Source organism: Bombus huntii, chromosome 9 (genome assembly GCF_024542735.1).
Source record: "Bombus huntii isolate Logan2020A chromosome 9, iyBomHunt1.1, whole genome shotgun sequence".
Lineage (NCBI taxonomy): Eukaryota > Metazoa > Arthropoda > Insecta > Hymenoptera > Apidae > Bombus > Bombus huntii.
In genome coordinates, this window is record NC_066246.1 from 13684027 (window position 1) to 13695682 (window position 11656).

At 33.4% G+C, this 11656-nt stretch overlaps 1 protein-coding gene across 3 annotated transcripts in view; it reads right to left on the reverse strand.

The window, feature by feature from the left end:
• LOC126869330 (uncharacterized) overlaps positions 1-11656 on the reverse strand; it is an 83860-nt gene that overhangs the window by 39275 nt on the left and 32929 nt on the right. The window lies entirely within an intron of this gene.

The window sequence follows — 11656 nt, forward strand, 5'->3', positions numbered from 1 at the left end:
CAAAGTACTTAGAAGGTAGGATGAAGTGGAAGGACAGAAGAATACTGGCAAGATTCAGATGCGGAAACGGGACCAAAGCAAGGGAATACTGGAAAGAAGAGGGGGAAAAAGATGCAGACTATGCAGAAGGAAAGAAGAAGCCCTAAGACATGTAATAGAAGAATGTGAAATAACGGCAGGACCAAAGGGCATAGGAAAAACGCTAAATGAGACTAGAGAATGTTTAACAGAACTGAAAGCAATAATAGAGAAGAGAAGGGCAAACGACAAGAAGGAGACACAGCAAGGAGGCTAAAGCCCAAAGTTGCAATAGATTTTTAGTCATTAGTTGCTAATTTATAGTTCCCAATTTTTAGTTTTTAGAGGTAGAATAAGCAAGCTAGTGCAATAGAATAGAGTGGAAAAGAGGGGAGGTAGACATATAAGAAGAGAAATAGACATAAGAGATGTAAAACCGAAAGTTCGTCCAAAGCCGAAAGGCACGGACTAAGCAATAAGAATAATAATAATAATAATAATAATAATAATAATAATAATAATAAGTATAATGCTTCTCTATCATATATGTCTCAGACGCTAGTATTATATCAATATTGTGTGTAGTAAGAAATTAACATCTAATGAATTAGCCTTTTGAATTTAACATCTAATGAATTAGCCTTTCGCGTTTGTAAGTCTATGGATGAAAATATTTTATGCGGTAATAGTTCTAATAAATCAAACATGTTCGATGCAAATGGAAGTATAAATTCTGATCATGAGCTTCTAGATAACTGTAATGAAATCTTGGATGATAAAAATGAAAATAACATTCTAGTGCCAGTTACTATTTCCTAGTACACTGTAAGTGGAGCACATCATAAAATATTTCCATTTATTGATGTTTTCGACATATCTGCAACAAGTAATATGCGGCAGTCATAGTTCAAACAACCAATAGATATATTTAGTCAGATGGTTAATCGTTAGTAACCATAAATATCATTATATTTATGATTCAATTGTAAACCACACAAATTTTAATGCTGAATATGTGATTCTAAATACAAGAGTAAGTAGATCATCTCGTACGAAAGTTGACAAAAAACTGATCCAACTCATCCTCTCATTAGTTTATATTGGAGCAAAAAGAAATTTTATAAGAACAATTTTATTTCCGAATTATATTACATAATAGATTCCAATTACTATTGAAACCCGCTGGAGCAGATCGATTAGCTAAAATTCGAGACTCGCTTCAAATGCTAGAAAATAATTTTGTAGCAGCAGAGGTTTCTAGAGAAACGATAGTAATTGATGAGAGTACGCTTCCCTGGCATGATCCCCTAATGTTCCGACTATATAATCGTATTAAAAATAAAAAAATATGATGTAAAAATTGTTGGGTAGATGATACATTTACATTGTACATGTGAATGTGTGTGTAAGCGTTAGAGGGCGTCCAGGTCTTAGGGGAGACAAAAGACTGTTGCCAGATGTTAGAAGAATCTGGAAGAGTCGGTTGAGAACAAGCGTGCGTGCAACAAGGTTATCGAGGTCTTCAGAGTGTAATATATATGTATAGCTGTTGTGTGTAAAATAAAGTAAACTATTTGTATTTCCGAATCCTTTCTTTACCTTAACAAAAATTTATAAATTGTGTGATCTGAAAGGTTATACATATACTAATTATGTGTACACTGGAAGGAATGGTTGCCTGCAAGGAATATCAACCGAAGAAATGGCACACAACACACACAAAAAAATAGTATTACATCTGACTGATAAATATTTATATAATAAACGCACTATTACCACAGATAATTTCTATACTTCAGTTTTTCATTGGCAGAGATATTATTTGAAACACAAACACATCTTGTAAGAATATAATGAAAAAATCAAAAAGATAATCCAAAAGAAACAGTACATGCAAAACTGAAGAACTATCTAAATGTTGGCAATAATAGTAAAGAGAATAGATAAATGCCCTATTAAAAGGCTTTCGATTAAACACGATTTGTCATTAGTTAAGACAGAAAAGAAGCACCGAAATAATGAGCAAATAAAAGGCCAAAAATGGTTCTCACATATAATGCTACTAAATAGGGAATTGATATATCTGATCAAACGATAAGCTACCTTTCACCACTGACAAAAACAATAACATAATACCACAAAGTGAGATTTGAATTTAGTTTAAATATAGCGATTATAAATGTACTAATAATTTATAAATAATTTGGAAAGAACGATTACTAAGTTGTTCGTTTCAGACAATCATTATCTGGACTGGATGCAACTGAAACGCAAGATTCCACCGAAGAAAACCATAGACTACAAAAAACTATTAATAGAGACAACAAAAAACCAAAAGAGGATTAAATTATTATATACTTTTCTTCTCGATGAACTAAAATGTTCGTCAAAAAGTTTATTTAAATAATTGTTAAAGCACCTTAAAGTTTATTTTTTCTTTTTATAAAACATATTTTTTCTTTAAACCCGCCAAAATTTTTAATTTCACACTATTTTCTGCCTTTTTTTTAGTTCATCGAGAAGAAAAATATATAGGAATTTAATCCTTTTTTGGTTTTTCGTTTCAGTCAAGAATTACGAGGTGGATCTTTCACGCCGATGAAATAGGCTTAGAAATCCGTTATAATTTTTTTTTACTGTAAAAAAATTTTTTGGATTCGTTAAATATATGTAAAACCATACCTCAAAATTCAGTAACTTCATTTCTTTCTTTCTCTTCTAAAAAAAATCGCAAAAAGACGCTGTTTTAGAACATTCTAATTTAGGACACCTCCTTAATTGAGAAAGCACTTGCCCGGCAAGCGAAATATCCGCATTCGAATCCCGATTCTACAACTCCTGCAATTCGTAGGGTGAAAAATATTCAACCGATCCAGTTGCTGGAACGATTCGAACCCAGATCCTCCGCTTCCCCATTAATTAAAGATGTTATTTCCTTGGCCGTGTTGCCGTACACGGATAAGTCTGAAGCAACTTTGATGTCGACTCACATGGGTGACGTTTATTGCCCGTTTCCCATCTTTGTCAATCACGTTTGACGATCGATAGATTGGGAAGCAGTCTAATCGCAAACGTAATAAGGTCCGACTGTGACGGCCGAATTAGTATTTATTAAATGCTTTTATTTTAAAGATACATCTTCACTCAATAAAAATGATAAAAAGCATGTCCATTTCCTAAAAACAATAGCATTTTTATTCTACAAACGTTTCTATTTAATAAAAATTAATAGTCTTTTTAACAACAATCAATTGTTAGTAAATATTCTAGAAGCAAATATTTTACAAGTATATAAAATGTTCGGCTACAGGTGAAAAAAATTTAAAGGGCGACTTTTGATCCTAAAATAGGATGAGAATCAAAAATAAAAAATTGCATTTTGGGCTTTGTTTTTTAGTTATTGACAATTAAAAATCAGCTGAAATATTCCTGTGCGTGAGTATACCTACTTACATGAACGAAAGTAGGTCGGCCTAAGTAGCGAGATGCACTGCCTCATGGAATCTTCGAGTAGTGAGGATTAATATTTCCTCTAATCATTTGCCTCCATAAATAATTAATAAATAAAATTACATACAGGTACCATTTACACGATTCAATAAACATCATCAATCCAATTACACAATCACAGGCAAAAGATTAGAGGCAATATTTATCCTCTTTATTCGAAAATTTCATGAGGCGATTTTCGTTATGCTGTTATTAATTTCAATGAGTAGGCAGGCTTAGTGTTTAATCTACCATTTTTCTTACAAAACGCCGTGCAGGATGATTTATGTTTTCGAATGTCATAATCTTCAACGTTACCGCTTGTACAAAATAAGCTGCTGCCCGTGTATCGTTCTATTGGAGGATCACTGTACACCCCGCTACTCAGGCTGATGTACTTTCATTCGTGTAAAGAAATTTGCCCACGTACAGGGATATTTCGGCTGATTTTTAATTGTCAATAACTAAAAAATAAAACTAGAAACGCAATCTTTTTGTTCTTGATTTTCATCTGATTTTAGCTAGAAGAATCAATTCTAAATTTTTCTACCACCTCAAACATCCTGTATACTTATTTATTGGGATATTCTAGTTAACTTTCGGAATCCAGTCATAGGATTTTGCACACATTTTTTGAAAAAAAAGGATGCAAAAGGAATCGATTTTTTCAAAGATAAACAGCGTGTAATTTCAAATTTTCTACTATTGTCTTCCCTTGTCATAATCTATAATAAATTATGTTTTAAATAAAGTATAATTTTCTGTGAAATATGTTTGTGAAATAATCCTGAAACATTGAATTCATTATCCCACATTTGATTTTATGCATAATATACTTTCATATCGTGGTTATATAAAGCTTAAAACTGAGTTGAATTATTAAAATATCGAACTGAATATTCTTTAAAATCAACGCGTAGTCTCGGGGAGAATTTTTGCTGGAATACGTAGAAACGCGAGTCCCAATCTAAAAATGTATCAGGGTTATCTACGTACGATAATAGATCCTATTTACTCTGCATCTAAATGCACAGCAACACTACATTGTAAACAATATCCAAAAACTAGTGGAATTTTAACGTCATTTTCTAAGAAAGTGGTTATGTTGCGCATGATCATGACAAGAAATCATGATTCCTTTGAGACTTTTCGTTGCCATAATCAGTAGAATATAACATAATACAAAAATATTTAACTGTAACTCTCAAGGATAAGATCTATTTTGCACGGACTTTTTTTTAGAGTGATCCAACGTATTCGCTGTGGTGGTTTTTACGCCTATCTCTTATACACCCCGTATATATTCGGTTACACTACTACATCTGTAATCATACTATGATGCTAGGAAATTATGTCAGACACGCTTGGAGTAATTCGTAATTCATTCCGACAGCGTTCAGAGAAATATAAACAAGTAAACGACAAAAACTCTGAATAAAAATATTACAAGTAAGTGATACGATCACATTCAATTTTGTCTGTTTTTAAGATTCAAGATTAACTCAAGATCGCTTTATTATTAATCGTTAGATTCGTTTTTCATTTACATTCACTTCGAAAAAATCAAGGTCATCTTAATATCTCAGGAAACATAAGATATAAAGAAAATAAAGTCCATCCATTCAATGAATCCCTTCAAATGCAACATCCATTCAAACCTTGAGTTATGAGCTATTTCAAATAATAGTTCTTATTGACTCATACTGTACACTTTATAGTTGAATTCTGAACTTGACGCTTGAGGATTCATGAACCTTACCGAGTTTCCGCGATCACACGATGGTTTTTTACGTTGGTCGTTAATATATGTTTTGGGCGTGACTAATGAGAAAGGTGGTATTTCGTTAATCTTACAGAATGTTATTTAATGTAACACCCTAAAAACGACGTCAAAATTGTACAAACGCTAAATGAAGTTTCTGAGCTGGTCAGAGATTTAACTACTCCGAATATATCGGATATATAATAAATAATAAATAATTCGAACTTGAAGTTTAGTCCTCTTTGAAATCGACATTTCAATAAAAATCAAATACCTTAATATTCATTAGGATGTTGATGTAAATTGTTTAATTTACATAAAAAATATATTTTTGTTTTTATAAACATTACTATGTTCTTAAAGTTTCTCTTCATATTTCCCTCTTTTAAACATTTTTTATTCTCTTCAAGATCGTTCTTGAAAACGCGGGCTCATTCTTTTTATTTTTCACGCGTGCAAACAAAGAGATTAAAACCGTCTCAACAAAATTTCTATAAACTAACCGAATTTTATTATCTTTTATCATTATTAGTCGTATTGACAGTGTAAGTTCTTCCGTATCCGTAAATAGTCTTAATACTTGTCATTTATAAGTATACGAACGTCGTTTTTGAGACTACATAATAAGACAAAGAAAAAAGTCCGTGCAAAGTTGCTTTTGACTTCGAAAATGAGGGTCAAATTTTCTTGTTTGCATTGTATTCTACTCATCGCAAACACCAACCTTGCAATAGGAAGCATAGGTCGCAATACAACTATTCCCTTAGAAAATGGTTTTAACATTTCATTACATTTGCATTGACATTATTGTTACGCCATGCGGCCTACCATAGGTCATATTCTTAACTGTCGATCGCGGCACTATAATGTTGCAGACGGATCGTCGCGGCTGCCCGGCAAACAAACATTGTAGTGGCAAGCGCATGGTTCATTAAGCAGGGCGATCTCCAGAAACGTCGACTCGTGGCCGTTATTTTACCTCGCGAATGTGGCGTGATCCGAACGTAGTGGGGGTCGCCTTCCAGAAAAAACGGAAAAAATCGAAAGGCGCGCAGAACTTTCCGAGAAGTCGAATCGTCAACACATCTCATATATCGCGCATTACTTATCAACCAAAAAACGCAGTTACATTTTTTTTGTTCCATTTATGTCTTCCTAGTTAATAAGTTGTTAAAATAAACGTTAATTTAGTTGTGTTAATTCTGTGGAATTTCATTTAACTACCCTTATTATCATAATCGAAATAAGGGAATCGATCAGTTCGTGGCGTCGATTACTTAATCGTAACGGGAACTTACAACTCTCGTTGGCGTGCTATCTCGCGATCGCGTCTCTCCGCGAACGGTCGAAACAATTATTTACGACATGTTTATATTTCACAATCAAATAGAAAGTATTAATGGGGATATTAATGGGGAAACAGGAAATTATATCTTAGTTCGTGAATGGACGATCCTAAATAGAGTGATATACCTAACTGCATGATTTTAAAATATTACAAAATTATTATTACAATACTTCATGAGAGCAATGAGCTAGCGAAAGCGCTAATAAATAGCGTAAAAGAGAATTCGGTGTTATTAGTCTTTGCTTGGGTGGACACGTAGAAGACACATAAAAGCTACAACTACATTTTCTTTAAATAGTATTATATATTTTCGAGTTGGTCGAGATATGCTATTCGTTATTCCATATAAGAAACTATTAAATTGATCATGCCTAAAAAGGAATTGGTCCAGGAGGCATTTTAATAAATTATGCTTTTTTTCTATAACTACCATACATATCAGTAAAAGTAATTTTGTAATATTTTTAAAGCAGGGAGTTAGATGCTTTATTTCATTTGGGATCGTCTATTTTACGTGCAATGAAATAATTTCCTGAATCCTCATTAATATTCCGATATTTATTTTCTATATCTATTCTCTATATCTCTACGGACATATTGTAAAAAATGTCAATGCAATTTTAATATCATTTTCCAAGACAACGGTTAAATTGCAACTTACGATTCCTTTCACGTACTTAGTTCTCGTGATGAGTAGAATACGATGCAAGCAAGAAAATTTGACTTGCTTTTCTAGGTCAGACAATTTTACATGGAATTTTTTAATCAAATACCAACAATATTATACACTATACATATACAAAAATGTTGGATGAGACTTATTTTTCTTGTTTTGCACTATACAGGAATGGTTGTATGCAATCTATCATATACCAGTATGTGCGTTTGGTCGAATGATAATATTAGAATGTTTCTTGCCATGCAATGCTGTATTATGAAAAATATCCAAAACACGCACTTGCACACACACGATTGACTTTATAAACTGTAATGTAATGTAGCACACATAAAAATGTAACGTATGTTGTTATGAAAAATATTTTAGGATGCTTCTTACTTTTTTATTCAATAAAAGCATACTTTCATATTATCAATTAGCAGAAAAATAGAAATATCATCTATCTTTTTTCCTTTTATGCATCACACATATGTGGTGCATTCCAACAACTGCTGAGATTGTCTACATACCATTTTCTATTATTTTACATATGAAAATATATGCCATATTATGTAACATATTGAAAATTCGAAACTTGACCCGAAATGATTAAATTTGTTTTATATTATTGACAGTTTATAAGAAGAAATGCACGTTATGAGTAATACACATAATACCTAAATATACATGATCACAAGCTTACCAATCGGATACTGATACGATCGCGAATTACGAATGACGGACAACGGCCTCCCATCATCAGTTATACAAAAAGAATAATGGAAGGCGCCACAATCTCTCTACAGGAGTGCTGCCATTACCACAGAGTGTGAAACTCCAAACACAAACATATACACGACATTTTATATCCTAAAAAGAAGAATGCAAAATCTACCAAGTGTAATTTTATTAACAGTATTTCTTGCAATTTTTATAAGTTGCGCTGTACTATACTTAAAATTACTAATACTACGGATTATATATTATATGATACTACAGCTATACTACTATTATAACATTAGTATAACAGCGTCAAAAAGTGTTGAATATAATCAATCATATTTTATGTAAAGAATTTGTAAAGTTATTTTACATAGAAAGCTAACAAAGAATAATGAAACGAATAAAATGTAGTTAAATATACAATATTATGTCTAACGAAGGAATAAACTTGGAACATCTCTTACTAATTGTTCTGAAAAACATCTCATTTATCATGTTTATTATAAAATTTCTAATATGATAACCAGAAATTTGGGACTCCCAGATTCAATTACAAAAAAATTCTATTCGTAAAAATATCTCAATGTTTCATAAGTACTGCAACTGGTTCTATTAGAAGTTAAATGACACAAAAATACTCACGCATATGCTTTGTAATAACTTATACCAAAATTAATCGAAAAATTATCAAATCAAAAATGTATGAAAATGCGCGTAAATATCTTAGATTTTCTCGCCTCGAATCATAGAGTATGTGACAAATAGCGAATATCTGCTATTTAACATAAGTTAAAATTAATGGAGAAAGACCAACTAGCAATTAGATAAAATAGTAATGCTAAAAATCACACAAATAGAAACACGTATTGAGAGTTCAGAATACGATAGATACATTAAAGCAAAAGATACCCCATCAAGTACAAAAAGGAAAATCCCAGAAAACAAGAATGAATTAAGATTCATATTAAGATCCAATACGAAAAATGTTGGAACTAAATGGCCTGCAAGATCGGCTCTACAACAAATAAATATCGAACACGAAACAAGCAAAAGAAGGAAAAACGATATGTGAGTTAATGAAAAAATCATAGACAATAAAACAAATTCATGTTAGAGACATCAATAAACACGGTGTTCGACTACAGGTGTAAAAGATTTAAGGGGTGATTCTTAGACGCACAAGGATACTCAAATCGAACGATACTTGAACAGCAGCTTACCTCGTACAAGTCGCAAAGAAAAAGATTATGACATTTCAAGACGTAAACCATCCTATCCGACGTTCTGTAAGAAAAATCGCAAATTAAACATTAAACCTGCTCACTCATTAAAATCCATAACAAAAGCACTGCATGGAATTTTCAAGTAGACAGGATTAGTATTTTCTCTAATATGTTGCCGCCAAAAATAATTAATAAACGAAGGCACGTATAAACAATGTTTATATAAATTTCGGACTTCCTAAGGTGTGGGAATATTTGAAGACATTCGACGTGATCGGACTCACGAAAACATGGATAGAGGAAGACAATTGGGAAAAACTAAAATATAGACTACCCAAAGAATTCGACTGGAAATGCAGAGTAGCAATGAGAGTAAGGAAAAAAGGAAGAGTAAAGGGGGGAATAATAACGGGTATAAATAAGGAACTGAGAGAAATAGAATACAAAGAAATAAGTGATCATATAGTGGAAAGAAAAATAGTATACAATGATAAGACGTATAGAGTAATGGTGGTTTATAATCAAGGCACAAAAGGGACATGGAAAGAAATAGCGGAAAGAGTAGACGAAAGAGAAGAGGAAGTGATAATTATCGGCGGAGACTGGAATGCAAGAACGGGAAAAGAGGGAGGGCCGATAAACGAGGATCTAGGGAAAGAAAAAAACAGGCGATCAAAAGACAAGACAATAAACATGGAAGGAAGAACTCTGCTAAAGTACCTGGAAGAGAGAGGCTGGATGATAATCAATGGAAGAGATAAAGAAGGAGAGGAGTGGACATATATTGGGGAGAGAGGAAACTCAGTAATAGATTATATGATTCGTAATCAGGAGGCGACAGAAGAAATAATTGACATGAAAGTAGGAAAAAGAACAGAGTCGGACCACATGCCGTTAGAAATAGAAATGGGAGGGGGGCAGAATTACGAAAAAATGAGGAAAAGAAAGAAGAAGAGAAGGAGAAAAGGGAATGGACAAACGAATGTGTAGAAAAATATCTGGAGGAATGTAAAGACTGGATCTGCAAGGGAAGAACAGTAGAGGAAATGTGGACTGAAATCAAAAAGAAGATAAACGAAGCAATGTCAAAGAAGAAAGTGAAGATAAGGAAATGGGGCGTGGGAGAGAAAGCGTGGCACGACAAAGAGTGAAAAGAGAGATGAGAAACAAGATGACAAAGTTTATGAAAGGAAAATGCAGCAGAGAAGCGTTCATAGAGGGAAAAAGGCATTCAAACAGTGGTGCAAACAAAGAAAGGAAAGACACGAAGAAGAAGAAATGGAGAAAATAAAGAAGATCAAAACAGAACAAGAAGCGTGGAAATATATAAATAAATATAGAAGAAGAAAAGAAGATGAGGATATAAGCGAAGAAGGGTGGAAAAATCACTTTATGGAAATTTTAGAAGGAACAGAGCACAAAGAGGGCAGAAAAATGGGGGAGGGGGCATAGAGAGGAAGAGAAAATAATGGAGGAGAGAGAAGATAATATAGAGAAGGAAGAGGTGATCTACCAGTTAAGAAACTTGAAGGAAAAGAAAGCAATGAGGGAAGACGGTTTAGAAAATGAGGTATAGAAGTATGCACCGAAGGAAGTGGGGGAGGCGTTGAGAGTTGTTAAGGAAAATACGGAACGGGGAGGGGAACTAGAAGATTGGAAAAAAGGAATAATATGTCTGATATATAAGAGGGGGGACAAGAGAGTAGTGAAGAGTTACAGAGGAGTAACATTAATGGATACAGCATACAAGATCTATGCAGGGATACTGGACGAACGACTGAAGGCAGAGATTGAAAACAAACTGGAAGAGAGCCAATTTGGATTCAGAAAAGGAAGAGGAGTGACCGACGCGGTATTTGTAATAAACCATATCATAGACAAACAGTTGAGTAAAGAAAAAGGGAAATTATATGCCTGCTTTGCAGACTTAAGAGCGGCGTTCGACAAGCTAAACAGAGAGAAACTGGAGGAGAAAATGAGGAAAATAGAGATTAGCGAAAAACTAACCCGAAGGATTAAAGAGAAATACGCAGAAATAAAGAATGTAGTGAGAGTCAGGAACCACAACACAAGAGAATTTTGGACAGTGAGGGGAGTCAGACAAGGGTGCCCGTTGAGCCCGACGTTATTCAACATCTACGTGGCAGGACTGGAAGAAGAACTAAGGAAAGGACAAGCTTGGGGCATAGTGGTAGGAGTAAGAAAGGTATGGTCACTAACTATGCAGACGATATTGTGCTGGTGGCGGATAGAGAAGAGGAGCTAAAAGAAATATTAAAGAGATTCAAAAAATTTTTAGAGGAAGCCGAATTAGAAGTGAGCACGGAAAAGACCAAAATAGTAGTTTTCGAAAAAAAGAAGGAACAAAAGGAGACAAAGAAAATGGAAATGGGGAGAGTAAGAATTAGAAGAAGTGGACGAGATAAGATACCTAG